Raw genomic sequence first — 22,217 nt, forward strand, 5'->3', positions numbered from 1 at the left:
GTTCTCCTATGCTCTATGTGATTGCTTCTAATTCTTGTTCTTGTTCATCCAAGGTGGCATGCATGGCCTTAGAAGATGCATCACCTCATTTTCCCATCTCTGAGTTTTGAGAAATGGCTTGTGTCAAGAAGTAAACTCATTGGAAGATCTTGGTGATGGATCAAACCAAGTATGCATAGGAGCGTTTATGTGCATAGTGGATTGTAGGTAAAGGTCCTATGATAGAAGTTTCTATGTGTGCAAGAGGTGATGAAATTGATTTAGGGTTGCACACTCTTAACATAGTTACTCTAATTCAAGCCATGAATGATGCACTCTTTGTGAACCTTAGGAAAACAACAGTCATTATTGACTCAAAGATCATGCATTGGACCTTTCCTATAATGATAAGCAGTGGGATGCCCAAAAAGATATGCGAATTAATGCCTTGCGAGTGATACGATTACTCAATTTAGATATTTTCTCCTTATCTCGCATTTGAGTTTGGACTTTAGTGATTTGCATGTCATTCTCTAGCTGAATAGTATAGTTGACTTTGACCACTTCAAACCTTACTAGGAATGATTGAGGCCACAAAGACATGACGGATGCCAGGGATGAAATCAAGAGGTGGGTTTTAGAGGTGCAAGACAGCGACCCTTCTGATGATCAAGCTAGATGAGGTAGTCAAGACCTTCGTCCATGAAATGATCTCCCTACCACTCATGAAGCAAGATGCGCTCCTGTGGAAGAAGAAGCTACTGCCAACTCTCAAGCCAAACCAAAAGGGGGATTACCTATAATAGTGGACCAAGTACTTGCTATCCTAGAGAATCAACCCTTTTGGCGAAAGAGATGGTTTGAAAAGTGCCCACAAGGTGAGACATTTCACAAAAATTCACCATAGCATCTAAGGATTGACCCTACTTTCTATCCATCAATAGAAGGAAATCATGGGATAGCTTCTACACTTGGCAAAGCAAAAGGCCATCAGTATTGAACTACCCTGTCTTATCCAAGCCGACCAAAAAATTCCCACCATCACAAAGATACCTGGTGAATACATTACAAGGAATCATCATGCAGATGAGGGATGTCCCACATTTGACATGCTAGATCTTGGTTAAGATTGTCAGAATGCTTATAACCTACATCACAGCTTTTGAAGACATAGAGGCATCAGAACACCCTTGGAAAGTGTTCCTAGAGGGCACCAAAGGCTTGTGCTAGAACCTAGAAATAGAGATTCTGAATCGAAATGTGATCATGGGGTTGTATGCTTGCATCATGTTTCTCGCCTCCCAGATCTGCAAACATTCAAGTACGCATTCATGAACGAGGTTTTTTGAAATGGACTCTACTATCTTCAACCCCATGACCAAAACTCTGCATGCCTGACATGTCGTATACCAAAGCACACAGATGAATAATCCTTTCAAAGGATTGGCAGTCCAAACAGAGATCAAGGCCTGAGCGGATAAGTTCAGACATCGGACCAAGACATTGGAAAAACAGGCAATTGATTACTAAAGATTTCAGCCATCAAAATGACACCCACCTGCTGCCAAAGCCAAAACCAAAGACAAGGGCAAAGTCAAAGCTACAAACAAAGATGAAGACGAAGCCAAAGTTTGCATAAGGCCGTGCAAAGACTAGGAAGAGGAGAAGATTGGTAATTGAACCAAATGGGCGCCCTCCTAGTCGACCCTTTGAGCCCTAAATTTTTGATGTCTGTCATTATTTTTTTGGAAAGCCTTGTGATTATAAGAGAGCCTCTGATTTTAATCAAATAATTTCTAAGCATCTTATGCCAACTCTGAGTTGTAAAGTCTGTAAATAGGTATGAGCCTTGTAAAGCCCTTGGCTTCTTTTTGTAAGTGGGAAAGGGACACTTATCATTATCAAATAATGGTTTTGAATTTTAGAGCGTACAACTGAGAGCAGCTACTCTCACACACTTTGCAATCAATCGTTCTTGAGCTCTTGTAATCTAATTTTGACTCCAATACTTGCATTGTGTTCCTTGTCTACTACTCTTTCATTTAAGTATAATCATTGTCAATTCTCTTGTAGTTCGCAACTACACATTAGCAAGCTAAATCAGTTATTTTGACCACATTAATAGTTGTTTTTTGACGTTTCAACCATAGGAGAGTTTTCCTAGAACATAGGGCAACCTTTTTGGTATGTTCTGATGTAGTTTTCAAGACCTTGATCATGATGGATTGTGATTTTGGTACCTCATCGGATTGCGACCAAAGCTGGTAGGATTGTGCCCATAGGTGTCCTAGACCCCTCGTAAGGTTTTGTAACATTTGGACTTTGTTGGAGTACTAAAATGGCATGATGACTTAGTGTGGTGATGACATAGGACATAGAAAATTGTCCAGGCTTCAGAGTGATAGATTTTCTAGTGCAGTAGATGGCTTCGTTTTGTAGGTTCAATTCTTGAAGTTGAGACCCTCAAAAAGTGTTCGTGCCCATCGGAGTCACTTCCCTGAGTATTGATATTATGTTAGTGTCAAATAGCTATGCTACAATGGTCCGTCACGGTGACCCGCTAACACAGTGTGTCCTCAATGTGTAGGTATACCCCAATGTGAGAGAGCACATCTTCATTTGAAACCGTTTTGCAAGGTTGATCTTCACAGAATGGGCAATAGTGTCTCCACATTGCCTTATTCTCTTATAGCATCCTTAAGAAGTTGAAAGATAGCCTTGTAGGCCTTAAAGTTGATCTCGGCTTTGTTTCAAGCATGTTGCATGCCACCCTCACTAACCTAGATAGCCACACCCATTATAGCCACTTGCAATAACCTAGCAGGCCTGCCTCTTCTCTCCCAACATTTTAAAGAAATGTGGAGAGGCTACTGAATGTTGCATGGAAGTGGCCCATAAGATTGTATAGGTGCAAATGTACATCAACCTAAAGGCCAACATTAGTGTCACGAGTAGTAAGACATTGTTGTGATGATCTTTATTTATCCACAAGTGCCTCTTTCGGTGAAAACTCAATGGGCAAACGAATATGTAAGCTTGTAGTGTATAGAGTACGTGGTGGGGAGGGACAAAGTTTGTGATGTCATTGAGCACCATAGCAGTTGATCCTAAGAAAGCATATAGGGGAGAGAGAGAGAGAGAGAGAGAGAGAGAGAGAGAGAGAGAGAGAGAGAGAGAGAGAGAGAGAGAGAGAGAGGAGGAGGAGGAGGAGGAAGAGTGGGAGAAGAGCAAAAAATAATGTTGAAAAAGTGTACTTTTAGTGAGTGTTAGGTAAAAACATTTCCACAAAATGTTTTTTTTATATGCATATAGTTTAGGGGGGACTTTTCAACAAAAAAATAAGTACAAATAATTTTTTTGGAAAAAAAATCAAATTTTGATCCTTATGTACATGCATTTTTTATGTGTCATGGGAAATAGAAAGGAGGAATAGTTAATGTTGCACCCCCTTTGCCCCCTTCACTTTCAAAAAGCTAGTGAGAGAAAGGACTCCATCCTAGATGGGCCTAAAAAAAGGATAAAGAAGCATTTTAAAAACTAGCTTCATGAATGCTCTTGTCCCTTAACGCTCCACAACATTAGCTTTGATATCTTAAGATTAGGGATTCTTCTCCAAAGTTGTAGATCCGTCACAAACTCCCTATTGGATTGAGACAGCCAGGAAGCTGAATAATAAGGGTCTGATCCGACTTGAGCACTTCTCGGACAGTGTCAACAAGTGTTGGAAAACCATTGACCTTATGATTGCCCAATACCAACTCAATAGCTTGGAGGTCTTGCTTGTCCACAAAGTGATGAAAGAACTTGACAATCTAGTGATGCCAATCTGTGAGTCGGAGATGGACTAAAATGCTTGGAAATGGCCCAGAAGCAGTCTCTTGTGGAAACCCCATACTAAAATTATTTATCAGACAATGATGCAAAAGAAGAATTGGTCTAGCCTCCTTAACAAGATATGGAAAAAGCAATGGCCGGAGGAAAGGTGGGAGCATGTAATGGAGAACATATGGAAGCCAACGGTTCCACAATACATGAAGGTGTTCTTATGGAAGGTTATCTGGGGCGCTCTATCGACGGGGGTGAAGATTCGTGAGAGAGGGATTGGGTCAGATCGATGCTTGGGGTGCAGATTAGCTAGTGAAGATCTGGCCCACCTAGTCATGGATTGCCCAGCGATAAAAGGCCTCGCAGGGAAAGTATGCAAGTGGGTCCAGAGAACATGGAAAATTAGCTTCTTCAAGACTGACCTATGCCTTGGAGGTAAAAATTCAGGTAGTCCTGCACTCCTCGTCAGCACTCAAATCGTCAGATACTTCTTCTTGCATAATGTATGGCAAACAAGGAACTGTCGTGTTTTTGAAGGAGGATTTGAGGTAGCAAGCTTCGTAGAAATTATACAAGAAAGCAGTGCTAATATGGGCACGCATGCATCACTCGGAGGATTGGACTAGGACTACTTGTACCCTGTTGTTAGTTGATGGAATGCCTGGGATGGGGGCAAATCTTGGCCATCGGTATTTAAAAGATCTCAAAATGTCAAGAGTATGGACCTTGGGTATCAAGGATGTGGAGGTGGGGTAGTAGGGGTGGCTGCCCTAATAGCCGATGTAATTCTGATCCCTAGATGTTGTCATGGCTTAGCATGAGCATGGCAAAACCTTGTAATTTTTTGGGCTGCTCAATATAATCCACTCACAATTGTGAGTTTTTCTATTAAAAAAAACACTACAAGAGGCTATTTATATTAGCGACGCTCACACAGCGACGCTCAAAAAAAAAATCCCGGCATCGCTATGAGCGTCGCAAATTTACGAGTAAATTTGCGACGCTCATTGCGACGCTCATAGCGACGCCGGCTGGGCTAAAAAAATAACAAAGAGTGCCCAAAAACTCAGATCTCAGATTTGAGTTTTTCGGCGCCCTCAAGCAAGAGCAGGTAACGCTCTCCCTCTCTCTCTCTCTCTCTCTCTCTCTCTCTCTCTTTCTTCTCCACACACACACACACACACACACACACACACACACACACACACGACGAGAGGAAGGAGAGCCAGGTATGCTCCTTCCCTCTCCTCACTCTCATGTTCCCTTCCCTTCTTTCTCTCTCCCTCTCTCTCTCTCTCTCTCTCTCTCACACACACACACACACACACACACATAGTGTTTTTGAGAGAGAGAGAGAGAGAGAGAGAGAGAGAGAGAGAGAGAGAGTACAAATATAAACAAAAACGCACACACATATACATAAACAAAGAATGCACACACACATTGAGAGAGGAAAAGAGAGAGAGAGCATGCATAAACAAAAAACGCACACATTGAGAGAGGAAAAGAGAGAGAGAACATGCATAAACAAAAAACGCACACATTGAGAGAGGAAAAGAGAGAGAAAACATGCATAAACAAAAAAACGCACACACATTGAGAGAGAAAGAGAGAGAAACTAATTTAACGTCGTAGGAAACTAATTAAAATTAAAAGACCTAAAGATCTAGCCGACGAGGAGTTGAACTCAAGACCTATTATTCAAGAGGGAAATGGCATAACCAATCTATCATACTTGGCATGGGTGATAGAAAGGTTATACCATTTATCTATTTTTATTGGCACACACATCCACACACGCGCACACACACACAAGAAGAAGAGAGTTATAACGTCGTAGGAAACTATCCTAAAAGACGTTAAAGATTAGGTTAGATGTAGACTTACGTTAAATTAGATTTAGGTTTATTTAAGTTAAATTAGATTAGATTTAGGTTTATTTTTAATTAGATTTACATTTATTTACGCTAGATTTAGATTTACGTTATATTAGATTAGATTTAGGTCTCCATAGACTGCGATGCCTGCATGAAGCGGGTGAAGAAAGCCCTCAATGGAATATAGGGTATTGCTGCCTTCACTCATGGTGGCCTCCGTTGATCCAAAAGTACTGGTGAAATGTCTTCAGAAGATAGGGAAGAAGGTGGATCTTCAGGGCGGCAAGAGTCACTACATCCCCGACACAATGACCATCTAGACAACCTCTAGTCATTCAACAGCAACTTCAAAGTTAGTAACAAGAGCAAGAACGGTCTAAAGGGTCAATTGCTGTCGTCAGATGTGGATGGAGATGAGGCAGCGTCACCGCCGGAAGTTAACTCTCACATCTTTAGTGATGAGAATGCCAACTCTTGCCGAGTTATGTGAAAAATTATGTGTTAAATCAGGTTTAAGTTTCTTATAATCCCTGTTAGTTTAGTTCTTTGTTTTTAATATAACATAATTTACGTTAGATTTAGATTTATGTTATATTAGATTAGACTTAGGTTTATTTAGCTTTACCCACACACACACACACACACACACACACACACACACACACACACAAGAAGAAGAGAGTTTTAACGTCGTAGGAAACTATCCCAAAAGACGTTAAAGATTAGGTTAGATGTAGACTTACGTTAAATTAGATTTAGGTTTATTTTTAGTTAGATTTACGCTTATTTACGTTAGATCGAGTCCATGCAATAATTACTTACGGTTTAGGGTTTAGAGTTAGACGAACAGTGAAAAGATCTACTGTGACAAGATGTTAAGATGCTGTGAAGTGCTACAGCTAGAGAAGAGACAAAGGGGTTTTGTCCACTACATGCAGTATCATGTAGACGTGGGTCTGTAGATTTCTTGTACCCACAAATATAGGTATTGACCAATAAAGACGAGATTATAACCCGGTGGTTCTGATCTCCGTGCACCTCTAGATCGAGGTGTGCGGGGATTGGACATGACTAGAGAATGTGAGGTAAAGAGACAGAGAGAGAGAGAGAGAGAGAGAGAGAGAGAGAGAGAGAGAGAGAGAGAGATAAGACGAAGAATGCCAATAGAATATTAAATTTATTGTCCAGGTTATAAGATTTTTATCCTCATTATGAGTAGTGACGAGGATGTGGGACCGTCCAACCGAAACACCTATCTCTCAACGAGGGTCTTATGTCCTTGTAATCAATGCAAGCATGCTGTGCGACGGACAAGACGTGTTTCTTTGCAGCACGTTCGCAAATTTGGCGAGTTCGATCCATCTATTATAGATCGAGTTGTTGCCAATTATAACTCGTCGGACTCTGACGCTGGCCAACAAGCAGCAATCTTGCAACCCAATAGACGTGTTCGCAGGCGCTTTGGTCAAGCAGCATATGTGAGGCCACAAGATGTAGCCTCTGACAGCTCGGGGGATGATCATGCAGAGCACATTCCCAACGAGGCAATGTTTGAGCCCGAGATTGATGAAATGATCGAGACGATCATGGATTCAGAAAGGCTTATCTATGATGATATGAAAAGTGAAGCCGATAGGCCATTGTATAATGGAGCACGTATGTCTAGATTGAAAGCACTCCTGGTTCTTCTCAACATGCAGGCAAAGTTTGGATGGAGTGACACTAGCGTCACAGCGCTTTTCAGGTGATCTATTACAATTAGTTTACTTTAATAAAACTCTAAATGTATAATGATCTGATAGATTTTTACACGACTGTATCGTATTTTTATGTTTTGTAGATTGCTTAAAGAGCACATACTACCAGCTGACAATGTGATGCCAGATTCCCGAGATGAAGCAAGAAAGATTTTGCGAAACTTGGGGATGGATTACAATTCTATCCACGCTTGTCCTAATGACTGCATTCTTTTCAGAGGGGAATACATAGACATGGAGAAGTGTCCGAAATGTGATTCCTAAAGATATCGAGTAGATCTCCACGGGACAAAAATTCCACAAAAGGTTTTGCGACATTTTCCTCTGCTTCCTCGCATCAAGCATTTCTTCGAATGCAAGTCCATGGCCGCCCTAGCATCATGGCATGAGGAGAATAAATCTTCGGATGGTGTGCTACGAATTCCTGCAGATTGCACAGCCTGGAAACATATAGATGGAACATGGTTGGATTTTGCCAGGGAAGCTCGAAATTTGCGCTTAGGCCTGGCTATGGATGGCGTAAATCCATTTGGTCAAAGATCAACATCTTACAGTGTATGGCCCGTTGTCATCGTCAACTACAACATTCCCCCGTGGTTGACTACGAAGAAGGGGCACCTATGGCTAAGCTTGATTGTGCCAGGGCGATATAAAGTGGGGAATATGGATGTGTATCTTTGTCCACTATTGGAAGAGCTACAACAATTGTGGATTGGCATAGAGGTGGTGGATATGAGCCGACACACAGGACGACGGAATGCTTTGATCAGAGGCATTCTAATGTGGACCATGCATGACTATCCCGGGCTAACAGAATGCTCAGGTGATCTATTGACACTCCTCACTCAAACACTGTAAATCTTGTTTTTTCCCATAGTTGATCTATTATCATGTGTATACATGCAGGGCTTCAAACAAGCGGATACAGAGCATGTGTCACATGTGGACCTAGACTGAATGCACGTAGGGCGCCCTCACTGAAGAAGCAAATCTACGAAGGTCATCAAGCGTATCTTCCAGAGAATCATGTGTTACGCGATTGGTTTTTGGGAAGAGAGCCACCAAGGATTTCTGCACAAGCATGGTTAGAGCAGAAGGAGATGTGCGATGACGGATTGCCTCCAGGGATGAAGAGACTATCTCTATGGTACGAGTTACCATACTGGCCCCGACTCATAATCAATCACTTCCTCGATCCAATGCACATATTCAAGAATGTGGGTAATCTACTATGGGACCATCTGACCGGCAAGAAAGATACTTTGGGAGCCAGAGTTGACCTTAGAAATGTGGATCGTATGGAGCAATATTGGCCGCAAACAGCGTCTGATGGATCGATAAAACTCCCTAAAGCACCATGGATTTTCACAGGAGCCCAAGAACGCAAAGTAAAAGAGACCATTCGATCTTTGCGGACCCCCACTGGCGTAATGCACTCGCTCCGAACGTGTTTTACTAAAGAACGAAAGCTTACCGGTTTGAAGTCACACGATTGGCATAAAATGTGTCAGGTACATTCATAGTGGACTTTAATATCATTGCATAAAATGTGGACTTTAATATCATTGCTGCACATACTTTACAGTTTATTTTACCGGTTGCCATTGAGGGATGTTTGTCTCTCGACATCCGTAACACAATCTACAAACTTGCAAAGCTGGTGCAATGGATCTCACAAAAGGAGATCAACGTAGACTCCATACCATTCGCCAAACTAAATGCTGCGGAGCTTGTGTGCATGTTTGAGAAACATTTTCCTACTACCATGCTAACCATTCAGGTGCATCTTCTTGTTCACATAGTTGATGAGGTGGAAATAGCTGGCACAGTTCATTCCAGATGGATGTTCTTCTTAGAACGTTTCATGAAAACGCTTAAGGGATATGTGCGTCAAAAGGCACGTCCGGAGGGTAGCATGGCAGAAGGTTGGTTGGTATCAGAGTCCCTAGTGTACATTGGAGAGTGGCTAGACGGATTTGATAAAGCCCGGGACACGCTATGGCGAACCATAGATGATGAGCGCATATCTGGGATTGTCATGTGCAATCTCGGTGTTGAGAAGAAGATGACGGAAGATCTAGAGGCTAAAATCAACTGATTTTGCATGCTTCACAATCCAGTGATGCAAAAGTGGATTTCACAATATGAGGATGCAAAGCAAGAGCGACAAAGGGCACGAATCGAGTGGAAACGGGGAAGACGAAAACCGATGCACTATCCGACGGTTCTGGAGAGCCTACCAACCTTCATGAGCTTAAGATGGTTGCACAACCAATTGAAAAGCGCACAACAATGCGGTGACAAAGTGACTGAGGAAGAGTGGGAGTACTCTCGGGGTTGCGCGACCAAGGTAAGTTTGCAATGTACGACTAGCTAGTGACTTTATTTCTAAACGTTTGAACGGCCACTCATAATCTTTGTTCGTTGTAGTATAAGTCATACACAGCAGCATGGTGTAAAGGTCGACATTTTAGGGTGGAACGAATCGACAAAAAGCGTTTTACTCAAGATTGTGGAATCATGGCAAAATTTGAATAGTTTAGTCAACGACGTTCCTCTGATGCAGATCCTGTGGTGGCGGAACTCACTTACTTCGGCACGCTGCAAGAGATTTTGAGGATCGATTACAGAGGATTTTTTGTCGACTTGTTCGACGTGCAATGGTTCAAGATAATCATGGAGGGTCGCAACGCTACTGTGCGTAGAGGAGAGTCTGGTTTTCTTGAGGTGGATTCTACTAAGAAATGGACTGACCTAAGAGACACTTTCGTACTACCCGAGCATTGTGAACAAGTAAGTATGTAAATAGTTAACATCCCCCTTTTACAAGTTATGTGCTTGAAAGCTCTCATGTAAGTTATGTGGCTCTGGCAGGTAGTATTTCATCCTACAAAGTCTACATCAAACTGGTGGTACGTCATAGAGGTAGCCCCTCGTAGTGCAAGGACATATGAAGGCTACCATGTGCCAATCACAACGGCATCAATGGAGGAGATCAGAGAAGATGCTCAATCAGAAGCCGCTGCGGTGGTGCCAGACGAGCATCAAGATGCTACTACTCTATATGGGGTGCATGCAGAGGAGCTACAAAATGAAACAGAGGATATGTGTTTAAACGGAGAGCTCTATATAGATATAGGAAGTTATGCTGAGTTATGCGAGGATGAGAGAGAGATCTCTTAAAGCCACAAATATTGTATTTGAACAATTTTGCTCCGTGTTGTAAAATCTCTGGCTCTCTAAGTACCTTTCATGGTGTATAACGCTCTTTTCTACTCGCGCTCACATCTTTTGATTGAAAATTCTGAGTTTTCGACTTGCCTCTTCTATCACTCAATTCATTGCGTCATTGTTTTTATATGCGTCATTACGTCATTGTATTTAATGGTCTTTGCGTCATTGTTTACTCTATTCATTCAATATTAAGTTTAAATATTCGTGTGTTTAATGCAGGTATGGATGATGAGGAGTTTCTTTCTTCTTTGTCACCGCAGCAGAGACAGTGGTACGTGGAGCGTCATCGCTCTAGCGCATCATCGCGCGTTCCTACTCCATCCGCATCTCCCTCTCTTTCGGAGCATTCGGCGTGCTCCGAAGCTTCGGCGTCGACGAGACGATCTTCACACTCGTCTAGACACCGGCGCTCTAGTGGTGGCAGTGGCAGTTGTTGTGGGGATTCCGCCACCGATGCCTCCACACCGTCTCGTGTTCGACGAGGCTCTTTACCCTCCCCTTCTTTGCCCGCCCCCACACCAGCCACAGCATCGCCATCTACGCCAGGTTTTGCACGGCTGACTGTTCCTAGAAGCTACACACCTCTACCTACTCCGCCAGGATCCACCCCACTCGACACTCCTCGCTTCGGGGCCCAGACGCCGGTGGAGACACCTGACGTCCGTACCCCCATCGACACGCCGCTAGAGACCCCTGCCGGGACACCCAGGTTCACGCGTCACCGGCCGGAGGGCTTGCCTTACTCCGTCGACTTCAGTGGCGGCATCATTATGGATGATGACGGCAAGAAGGTGATCTCACGCATGCGTGGTCTTTGCTCTCAGCTGTTTAGACACTACATACTAAACAAATGGAGTGAAGTACCAAGTGATTTAAAAAACAGAGTCATCAGCATACTTCATGATGAGTTTCCCGTTCCAACACGGGATCAACGCTTCAATGAAGACCTGATGAAGATTCGAATGCGCGAATACTGCAAACACAAGCGTTCCGAAGTGCAAAAAGCAATCAAGCATGGGTGGAACAGGCCAGATTGGCTGGCCAAAGAAGATTGGAAGAATGCGAAGAAAGCAGCGCGCGAGAATCCCGACAAGTGGAAGCAACAAAAGGATGCAGCCAGAGCGCGAGTAGAGGCAGGGAGCTCGCACCACTTGGGGAGCGGTGGATGGGCATCATTTGAGGCCGATTTTGTAAGTGTTTTCGCATTGCTCTTTATGTTCGATAGTTTAGGATTTATGAGTTTTTTAATTCTAACATAATGAATTCTTTGTATGTTTTGACAGTGGTCGATGACAGGACGTGATCCCACACTGTACGAGCGCGAGTACGCAGGCAAGAAGGGCTTAAACGCCCTGATGGACATTCTCAGTTCTCGCAGCGGCATGGTTAGTATTAGGGTTTACTCTTTTCTATTTTTTGTATTGTTTTATAAATGTCGTTATATGTTTATACTTACTGAAAGCTGTCTTATGGTCTTTTTTTGCAGAATCTGACAGATATGCCGCTTGGACGCGACGAGACATCTGACTAGACGACGTCAGTTTAGAGCATTAGTTTAGGGTTTCTCATAGCTTATGTATCATGAGACGGATTTTATACGTCTTTTTGAACCATGTATATTATTACATTTGTCACCGCAGTTCATTTTGCCAATCAATTCTTTATGCCTATGATGTTGTACAATTGTCATTATTACATTTGTCAATCAATTCATTTTGCCTATGATGTGTACAATTGTCAATTTTACGCTTGTCAATTTTGCAAACAATGCGTCTTGTGGGTGACTATTTTGGGTCTATTATCTACCCTTGCACTTTTTTTAAAAAGTGAATCAAGTACAATATGGTTGATGGGTGGCAAGGCATTCAATGCCCTGTCACCAAAAAAAATTTCTCTCGGACGTCGCTATAACCGTTTCTATTTATAGCTGTGTAGCGTCGCTATGAGCGTCGCTATAGACTTCTGTGTAAACGTCGCTATGAGTGTCTCTATATAGCGACGCTTATAGCGACGTCTATAGCGACGCTATTAGCGACGATTTTAACGACGCCGGGGGTTATAAAAACTCAGTGTATTTTCGTCGCTAACAGCGTCACAAGAGCACACAACCTCTTGTAGTGAAAAAAAGAAGATTAGAGATTCTTATATGGACCATGTAAGCTCCATATTTTTCCTAGTGAATTAGAAAGTTTGTCTCAACAATACTTTGCAATTTGTGCACATTGAATGCATGCTCCCGATTAACTTGGAAGATAAGCTATATTTAGAGTGAAAACTTTCCTATAAACACAAGAAATAAGTTAATGCATGTCAGCTAAACATTCCTCACCATAGTCTTGGAAAGTTTTCTACGAATTTTAATGGTGAAAGTCTAGCATGGTGCTATTTTGTGCAATCATATGTCATCCGCATTTTCATGCATGCATTTCCTCCTCTCCTTGTACTTATCATGCAGTGTACTTGACACCTTTAACTATGGCACTCACTCCATATGCTTCTCTGAAAACCGTTGCAACATCCTTGGCACTCCTGTGAATTCATGTTCGTCTCCCTTTACACAAGCACAATTATAGTCCCTGGATGATGTCATGGCTCAACAAGAGCATGAGAAGACCTTGTAATTTTTTGGGCTGCTCAATATAATTCACTCACAATTGTGAGTTTTGCTATTACAAAAAAAAGATGGAAATACATATGTATAGTGATTACAATTAGGCTATGGAAACAACTCAATAGTTTAATAGGCTATAAAAACGGTGCATCAACTTCTTTCATCCTCCTTCTATAATTTTGTTACATGACAAAGATAGAGAGGAATTGAGAGCCATGGTTCGTTTTTTACTAGAGAGGAAAAAGGATGAACCAAGTGAATACATATATAAATTTATTAAAAGAAAATTTCAAATAGAGCACGCCACTTAAGTTTATTCATATAGGCAAGTCAAACGTCCACACCTTTATGAAGGGTGAAATAAGGCACAGCACTTCTGGTTATTGCCTCTTTACACCAACATTCAAGATACTTTATGGTCTTCTTCTTTCCCTCTCTCCCTCCCCCCCCCCCCAAAAAAAAAAACTCCCATCCCGTAGGATGGGTCTCACACTCGTAAGTCTTAGACGTCTTGAGCATGTCAGATTTGACTTCAGAGGATCATCCTCCTATAGCTGAATGTGCTTTGACATTGGACATTAAGAATTGTGATCGAGAACGTGGTTCTCAAGAGCAGTATATCACCGAGATAGTTATGAAGCCTTGCTACTATGCTAAGAGACCTTTGTGATTTTGACTCCCAAACCCTTGGCATTTTAAGGATTTTGTAGGGTCTTTTAAGACTCAATTATAAACATGGAGAATACCTCAACTAAAACTAAGGGATGGACATAAATTAACTTGGTTTGAAAGCACATCTAAGGGACCAGGGTCCCTAGAACTTTGCCCCACTCGCACTTCGGGTCTTTGTTCACCATGCAAAAAATCAATTAGCCATGCATGTATGCATTTGGCTAACATAAAAATGCTTGCTGGTTAACCATCAATTTCCATCGAAGCAAGTTTGGAAAAGTCATGCATGTCATGAATGTAGACCAAGCAAGTTTGGAAATTCATGCATGTAGTGTGTAGACCAAGAGATGAGTGCAATCCCTTGCAATCCAACAAAACGTAATTCCCTTCATGAGAATGAAATCCAAATTTTGTGATTTAGCTCTCCCTCAATGTTGGATATCACCTTACGTAGATCGAAAACACCATGCTCAACTTCGTGCTATGTAGCATGCTCATGTAGCATTGCTATGATACCAATGTGAGATCCAATGCTAGGTCACTACCATAGCCATGTCCTTTGAGTGGCTACCTAAAGCTCTTGTCCCTAAACCTATAGTTAAGTATGGGAAGTCACCACCCAATTTCTCTATATACAGGCTCAACATATATATAGCCCTTGAATAACCACTCCCCTTGGGGTAGGACAAAACAACCAAAGCCAATAATTCTAAGAGTTCTTTTCAAATATCTTTCTTTGGCTTGATGTTGCAGGAAGGAGAAGATGTGCCTATAATTTCAAGTAGGCTAAGCTTTATTTGTAGCCAATTGACCTACTTGGGAGTACATTGTCAAATAAGATGACAAGGTAGTTGTGCTTCTTCACAACAACAAGGACTTTGACCAACTAGTCACTACTCTCAAGGAGAAGGAGCCCATCCCATAGCTTGAGGATGTCAGTAACAATCTTCACAAAGAAGAGAAAATGAGAGTCCAGTAGTGAAGAGCTCTTGTTCATCATTGGATCTAGTAGATTTAGTGGTTGATATCTTGGTTGTCTTCTTCTTGTTCTTCTTAAGGATCTTCCAAAGGAAAGACGTGCCATGAAGTAGATCATTATGCAAAGGTCTAATTTACCAAAGAATCCCTACCCTCAGTGTGGCAAGACAAACCTCCACCATCCAAATGCTTCTACAAGGACAAGGAGAGAGACTTTGAAGGCGAAACAAACCTTCATGTTACAAAAGAAGGCCTATGATTCAATTTTGTTGTATGATTCCTTATCATTGTTGTTGCGTGTCTTTTATTGTCATCAAGGTAGCTATTTTGTTGTGGATATCCATATTGTTGTTGCTAGTTGGGCCATGTGTTCGATATCCTTTTGTTTGAGGGGTGGCATGTTGTTATCTCTATGGAAGACATGTTGTCGTAGAGGCCGTTGTCATGATGTCATCTTCTAGTTTTTTGTCTCAATTGTGTTAGAGTATTCACTGCTCCTCTTGCTTCACATTGATCTAGCACATACTTGTATGCTTAGTGTGACTTCCAAGCTGGCCACCCATTGCATGGCATTTAGGCTTCATCTTTGACCAACCATTTTTTTTATGTTCTCCATTTTTGTGCTTTTTGGGCACCCCTAGGAAGTTTTTAGGGTTGTTGCATCATTTTTCACGCCTACATCTCTAACTCCTATATATGCAGGGGCATGTGTTAGGCTAGGAGCGATACAAAGAGGGTTGGATTGTAGTTTAGTTGGAATAGAGTGTTAGTGGTCTATAGCATTGTTTATGTTGCGCCTATCAGCTTTGTGGTTAATGGTGGTTATGGAGGACTATTCAACTCCCCCCGCCCGCCCGCCCGCCCCCCCCCCCTCCTTTCACATCTCTTAGACGGTTTTGTCTCCTCTCTCTCACTCTCTCTCTCACACACACACACACACACACATGCATGCACGCACCCACACACACTCGTGTACTCTCACAAAGTGTATACTCCATGAGGTGTGCACGCTTTTCCACTTAGTGTTTTAGCCTCTCATCTATTAATAGGCATTTGTGTGGTCTTGGATTCTTAGCTCCATGATTCCCTCTATTAGTTGGTCAAGTATCCTTCTATCATAGGAAAGCCTAGCTATCCCAACTTCCCCATAAATGGTTCCCATCAAGATATGAGTTAATCAATTCATGTTTATTGTCATTATCTTGGCCCTCTTTCATTTGTTAATCTTCCCCCCTAAATTTTCACCAATCAATCAATTGAATATCATGCTAGGTACATCGTCAATGAAGTTATCTTCTATACTTTGCAAAGACTACACACCATCCCCATGACCCATGTAGGGAATGGAGGCGAGAACTAAATTAAATCATTATGTTGTGCCCTTGTATACATGTAAATTGTGCTACAAATTATGGTTGTTTTCTCTTGTGAGCATGTATGCCAAGTAAGGAACGCTATCTTCTTATGATGCATGCTTTTGGAATTGAATCAATTTTAGCCCACATAAAAATAGGTTCATAAACTTTCAAATGCATTGTAGGAAATATGGGATTAAGAAGGCTTTTCAAAGCATAACCGTTCATCAATTCATAGATTGTTGACCTTGTTTGGAGAGTATCTAGCTAGTAGGGGATACACGCTGGAGTTTTTTCTAAAATAATTGAGAATCACGAGCAGATGCTCGAGTATCAATTCTTGAAAAAAAAAATCTAGTGCAATCCAAAGAGATTCGAATTGAAAGTCGGGCATTGAGTTGCACTGTGCATGATGAAGCATGCATCCAAGCCGCACAATGTCCAAATGGACTATTTACAACTTTGAAATGCACCTCATGTGCCAACATGCAGCAGAGGGCACAAGAGTCATTTGCTTCAATTTTGGAATGCTGCTCTAGCATGTAGATGGCCTGAGAGGCATGCTTCTCTCTCTCTTCTCTCTCTCTCTCTCTCTCTCTCTCTCTCTATGTGTGTGTGTGTGTGTGTGTGTGTGTGTGTATGCGCGCGCCTACGAGAGGAAGCTCATCGATAAAACAATGCGCCTCTTGCAAACAAGCGCAAAGAGCTAGTCTAACTCACATCTGGTAACAATGTTCTTTTGTAGCCTTGCTTATTGTTGAGGACTCCATAGCTGCAAACTATGTTGCACGTGAGAGACGGGAGGGTAGGATCAGGCGGAGGTAAGGGGGGAGGGGATGTTAGGTGGGAAGCCACGAAAACTAGCTCCCTATCTCAGAAAAATAAAAATTCTTTCAAAACATATTAAGTGCCCAACTGAAGGATGAGTTTAAGAAATGAAAAGACAAAAGAAAGCGGAAAATCAAAAGATAGATGAAAACGAAAAGTCAAAAGACATATGAAGGTGGAAAGTCAAAAGACTTTTGGTATCCATATAAAGAGGTGGTCAACTGCACATTGCTATATTTGTGTTTCTTTTCTCTTTTATTTTTCCTTTAACGTTTTCTTCTCTCTCTCTCTCTCTCTCTCTCTCTCTGAATGTTGTATTCGTCCTTCCTAGTTGATATTGTTGCAAATCTAGATGCCTCATCATTGCTCGTTGCTATGCACTATAGACTATGCATCGTTTTTGTTGTTGTTAAAGGAATCTTTGAATTAGGATTATCTTTTAATTTGTTTGAAGCCATTAGAAATACCTTTTAATTAGCTAGCTATTAGGTCTTTCAAATCTTGAAAAGCCTTTCAGACCATCTTAAGTGCATAAGTGAAGGGTGAGTTTAGGAAGTGAAAAGACCCATGAAAGTGAAAAGTCGAAAGACTTTTTGTGTCCATAAAAAGAGGTGGTGAAACTTCACATTGATACATTTAAGTTTTTCTTCTCCTTTATTTTCTCCTGAGCATTTTTTTCTCTTTAAAGTGTCCTTGCAAGTAGTGAATTTTATGTTTTGAATCCATTAGCTAATAACTGATAGCTATTAGCGCACCCTCTTTCAAGATGTCTTGATAGTTCTCATCAAGTACATCTCGCACAAACAAAATCGTGAATTTCACAAATCCTTAGTGAATCTCTTCATCTCGCACAAACAAAATCGTGAATTTCACAAATCCTTAGTGAATCTCTTCATCTCGCACAAACAAAATCGTGAATTTCACAAATCCTTAGTGAATCTCTTAAACCATAAAAATTGACTTTTTGTTGAAAACAAGCTATCATCACCCCAAGACCGTTTTTCCTCCTTCGAATCCATGGGAGCTACCAAGAAAGCTTGAGCAAACGCTTGTGGGTTTTCAAGATCTGTTCCGGCAGCCACGACAGGTTCTTTCTTGCTCTTCGTCTTTTCCTCAAGACCAGCACCATCAGTTCTACACCGACCTTTGCCTGGAGTAGTGCAACAATTGCCTTTTCCTTATATCAGCTCCTGTTGACATAAAGCGATCACGCTCCCTCCCCCTGCTTCGCGACCTGCTGCGATGTCTGTCCGTTTGTCTATCTCGTTCTCTGTCACAATCCAGCATATAGTAATCTCTGTCGCATTCTCGGGCCTTTTCCCAATCATAGCCCCCACATTCACAATAGTAGTCCCTGCCCCGATCCCGTTCTCGATTTCGATGTCCGTATCGGTTGTGATCTCTATCCCTATCACGATCTCGTCCTCTGTCCCTGTCTCTGGAGCCATTGTCTCTCTCTGTATCTCTGCCCCTCTCCCTTTGAGAACTTTTCCTGCAATCTTCTTCCAACTTCAAAATCTCCGACGCTTCTGCTAGGTCTTCCTCATCCTCTTTATCTTCTTCTTCATTCTCTAAATCGTCGGCTAACGCACTTAGACGTGGCTCAAGCACAGCGCTCGCCTCCAGAGTATACCTTTTCGGAATACGAGGCAATGAGACATCACAACTGTAGTCAGAATTCAGAAGCTCGTCAATAATTCATCAACATGGCATAAAGAGAAACCTCCATCTGCCTTCTTGCGACGAAGTTTTCTGTAATCATTGTACATGGGGTCCAAGTAGTGATATACATCTGTGGCCTTGCCCACAAGTCTCAAGTAGAAAGCCCCCAAGATTCTTACATACTTGTGTTCCTCCCTCTTGATGTACTCCACCACTATCTCCTTTTCTGGCTGGATTTGAAGCATCTTTAATAAGAGACACAGGAAGGGAGTTGCTTGTTGATTACCTCCATAGCCACCTCCAAAATGGTCCAATTCCACGGCTTTCTCTACAAGCGTTTCAGCCGTGAGACCAAAGCACTGCCCTTTCCAGTAAGTGTTCTCGAAGATTTTGGAGCGCAGGATTTCCTGTATCAGACATTGCGGGTTGGCGCCATGCACGCTCTGCGCAGCAGGGTCTGTACGATTCGCCATAGCTCGCCTGCTCGAAGGCGATTAGCGAGAACACGAGGGCTTGTAAGTATGATGAACACAAACGAAATACCACTAGGCTAGGGCTTGTAAGTAAGAAGAGCTAAAAGGTTCACGGCTTTTCACTTGTTACTTTTTTCACATGAGCGTGCAGGTAGAGAGTCCTCTAACGTCAGATTAGTGGCAGCATCATCTATATGTATATGTATTCTATAAAGGCAGTGAGAGTGCTCTTTACACGTTGTCGGGGGATATGTGTTCGCTGCGTGAGTCGGGCTGACGTCGGGTCTCTGGCTGTGAGAGGTGTAAAAGAGAGAGAACAAGAACAACAGATGCAACTGAATCTGAAAATCATCGTAATCATCAATTAATTGATTAACGCTTGAGTACAACTTAATCTTTAGCGAAGACGGGCTGTTAACAGCACCGTCACTTGGATCATCTACTAATTAAGAGCTTAAGCTCCCGTTTACAAGATTAACCATGCCGTTAACGACACCGGACTTAACAAAATGCTTAATCAACTTCTGATGTTGGTGATGAAAATCTTCTCTTCTACTTTCAAGATTCTGCAAACCTTATGTAAGTTCATTCTGTCAAACATCATGCTTCAAAAATAACCAATTGTGTTGCAGCTTCCCGTTCTATATGCTTTGCATTGGCTTAATTGTCGTTCTCTAGTTGTAACTTCCTCCTGCTCTTCAATTGCTAACTGATGCTTTAACCCTTGCTTTGTCTGCCTCGTCAAGCCTCCTTTGCGTGCCTTATGCTTTTCTTGCTTCGGCTTGCTCAAGCCTTGACCTTGATCTTCCTTTCTCGACCAAGCCCATCCGGTGAATTCCCTTACCCTTCTCCTTTGCCAAGCTTTCCTTCGGCTTCGTTATATTTTCCTCTTCTCCCTTCCTTTGCTTGATTTGCTTACCTAAGACTAGCCGAGAACTAGCTCGAAAGAGATGCCGTGAACAAGCTCGAAAGAGATGGAGCTTGATTGCCGAGAGCAAGAGCGAGAGAAAGAGAGTTTCTCCGCTCCTCCCTTCACGCCTCTCCTTCAAGCTCCCCTCTTCCCAAGCATGAGAGAGAGAGAGAGAGAGAGCTTTCCTCCTTGCTCCGATCCCTCTCCACCTTCCTCTTCTTCGTTTGCTCCTCTTTTTCCTCCTCTCCAATCTCCTCGTTATCTCTTCCTGTTTTGCCCTAAAAACCCTCTCGTTATTTTTAAAAGCCTTTAGCAATGATGGCGCCGTCGTTGCTAAGGCGCGTGAACAAGAGCAATGACATGGCAAATGACGGAAGCGAGGTGCGTAAATGCTCTGCGATTAGCGCCAAAAGGCACCGCCTTGGCTTGCTCTGCAGATTTCGTTTCATCTCCGAGCTCGACCGAGTTACAACCAGGCCAGCGCGAACTCCTTCATCCCCTGCGCAAGTTCTGCTCGTTGCCCTTGCTCGCCATGCTTTGCTTTTCTTCCCCTTACACACTAAAAAATTATTTCATTTAAGCAATTGGGCGGCCATTGATTTAGGCTTTTGGGCGGCCTTGCCACTTGGTTGCCTTAGGGTGGTTTACCCAATTTATGAGGGCACCACATTCGACATGCATAGCGGCCAAAGCATTGCCAAGCAAAACAATTAGGCGGCCTTCATGGGTTAAGTTGGGCGGCCTTTTGGCGGCCGGATTCCTCTGTAAGGGCACCACATTTGGCATGCAAATGATGCTTTCGTAAAGGCGCCACTCCGTTACAATATCGGGCAAGGCATTGGTAAGCATAACATCTTTCCCTAGCAGCCCCCGTCGAGCAACCTCACCATGAAATCTGTTGCCTGTACCAAGAGACGACCTTAAAAGAGATTCCACTCAAGCATTTATTGTGCTCTCTGAAGTGCATCACATCCAGCATACATCTCAACCAAAGCACTGTTACCTCGAGCACTTATTCTACTGCGTTCAAAACCCTGGTTGCTGCTCAAAATTCCAAAATGGCACACCGATCGAGCGGACCGAACTGGTACGGAGCCAGCCCCCGGTGAATCTTTAACGGCTAATATCTTGGCGATCGGGACTCCAATCACTGATCTGAAAAGACCAACGCGCTCCACGAAGTGAGCACTTTAGGCCCGTGCATTCATTTCAATTCTGTCACCTCAGCTGTAGTTGCCTAGTCCGGTACAGATCTGCAATCGACTTGAACTTTAAACTGCCATAACTTCTTCACTGTAGCTCCAATCGACGAGCCGTAAAGACAGGCTAGTAGAGCACTTCAAGCACTGTAGTTTTAGATCATAATATCCCATTTGTGCTCACTTCAAGCATAGTCCTTTTTAGCATCATTAAGACATCAGTTGGCCCTTTTAAGCCGCATCTGACATACATTAATCATTAAACTTGTCCTGTTATCCAGCCCTGATCACTGCTCACTAAATGTGTAGGCTTCAAAGAAGCTTAGCTTCCATTTCTCTGCTCTTTTTCTCTTCATGGCAACGGAGCTGCACGACATCCACCCCCTCTAAACTTGCACAGCCTCTGGTCTATGCCAACTGCACTTCAATCTGCATCTGCGTTAGGTACCTTAAGCTCCCTACCCATCATCAGACTCACGTAACTGGTAAACATATGGAAAATGAAATAATGCTTATACCCTATCATCAATGTTCTAGCTTAACCATTAGGTAGCTGTCCATCAAAAATCTCTGAACTGTATCTGCCGTATCTTCAAAGCATTCAATCATGGATAACTTGTTTAGTGAATCCCGCCAGACTCAATTGCTCTAGTTAATGATGCACACGGCTTGACCATTAAGATCTCTTTAAGGAACCCTATCAAGCTCAAGTATGCCTTACTCGTGCAAACAGCGCTAAACGATTCGGCGGAAGGAAAGGGGCCTATGTATCTGGATGACCCTTACAGATCTTACTCCACGCCAGCTATTTGCATGCAAAGCCAATTTCTAGTCTGCACACGGAATGTCCGTCAAGT

General features: G+C 42.6%; 1 pseudogene; it reads right to left on the reverse strand.

Moving 5' to 3' along the window:
* Positions 1–17,862: 17,862 nt before the first annotated feature.
* LOC147443032 (uncharacterized) lies at positions 17,863–19,284 on the reverse strand (annotated as a pseudogene).
* Between the last annotated feature and the right edge of the window lie 2,933 nt (positions 19,285–22,217).

This window comes from Adiantum capillus-veneris, chromosome 14, assembly GCF_014529385.1.
Source record: "Adiantum capillus-veneris isolate H3 chromosome 14, ASM1452938v2, whole genome shotgun sequence".
Classification (NCBI taxonomy): domain Eukaryota; kingdom Viridiplantae; phylum Streptophyta; class Polypodiopsida; order Polypodiales; family Pteridaceae; genus Adiantum; species Adiantum capillus-veneris.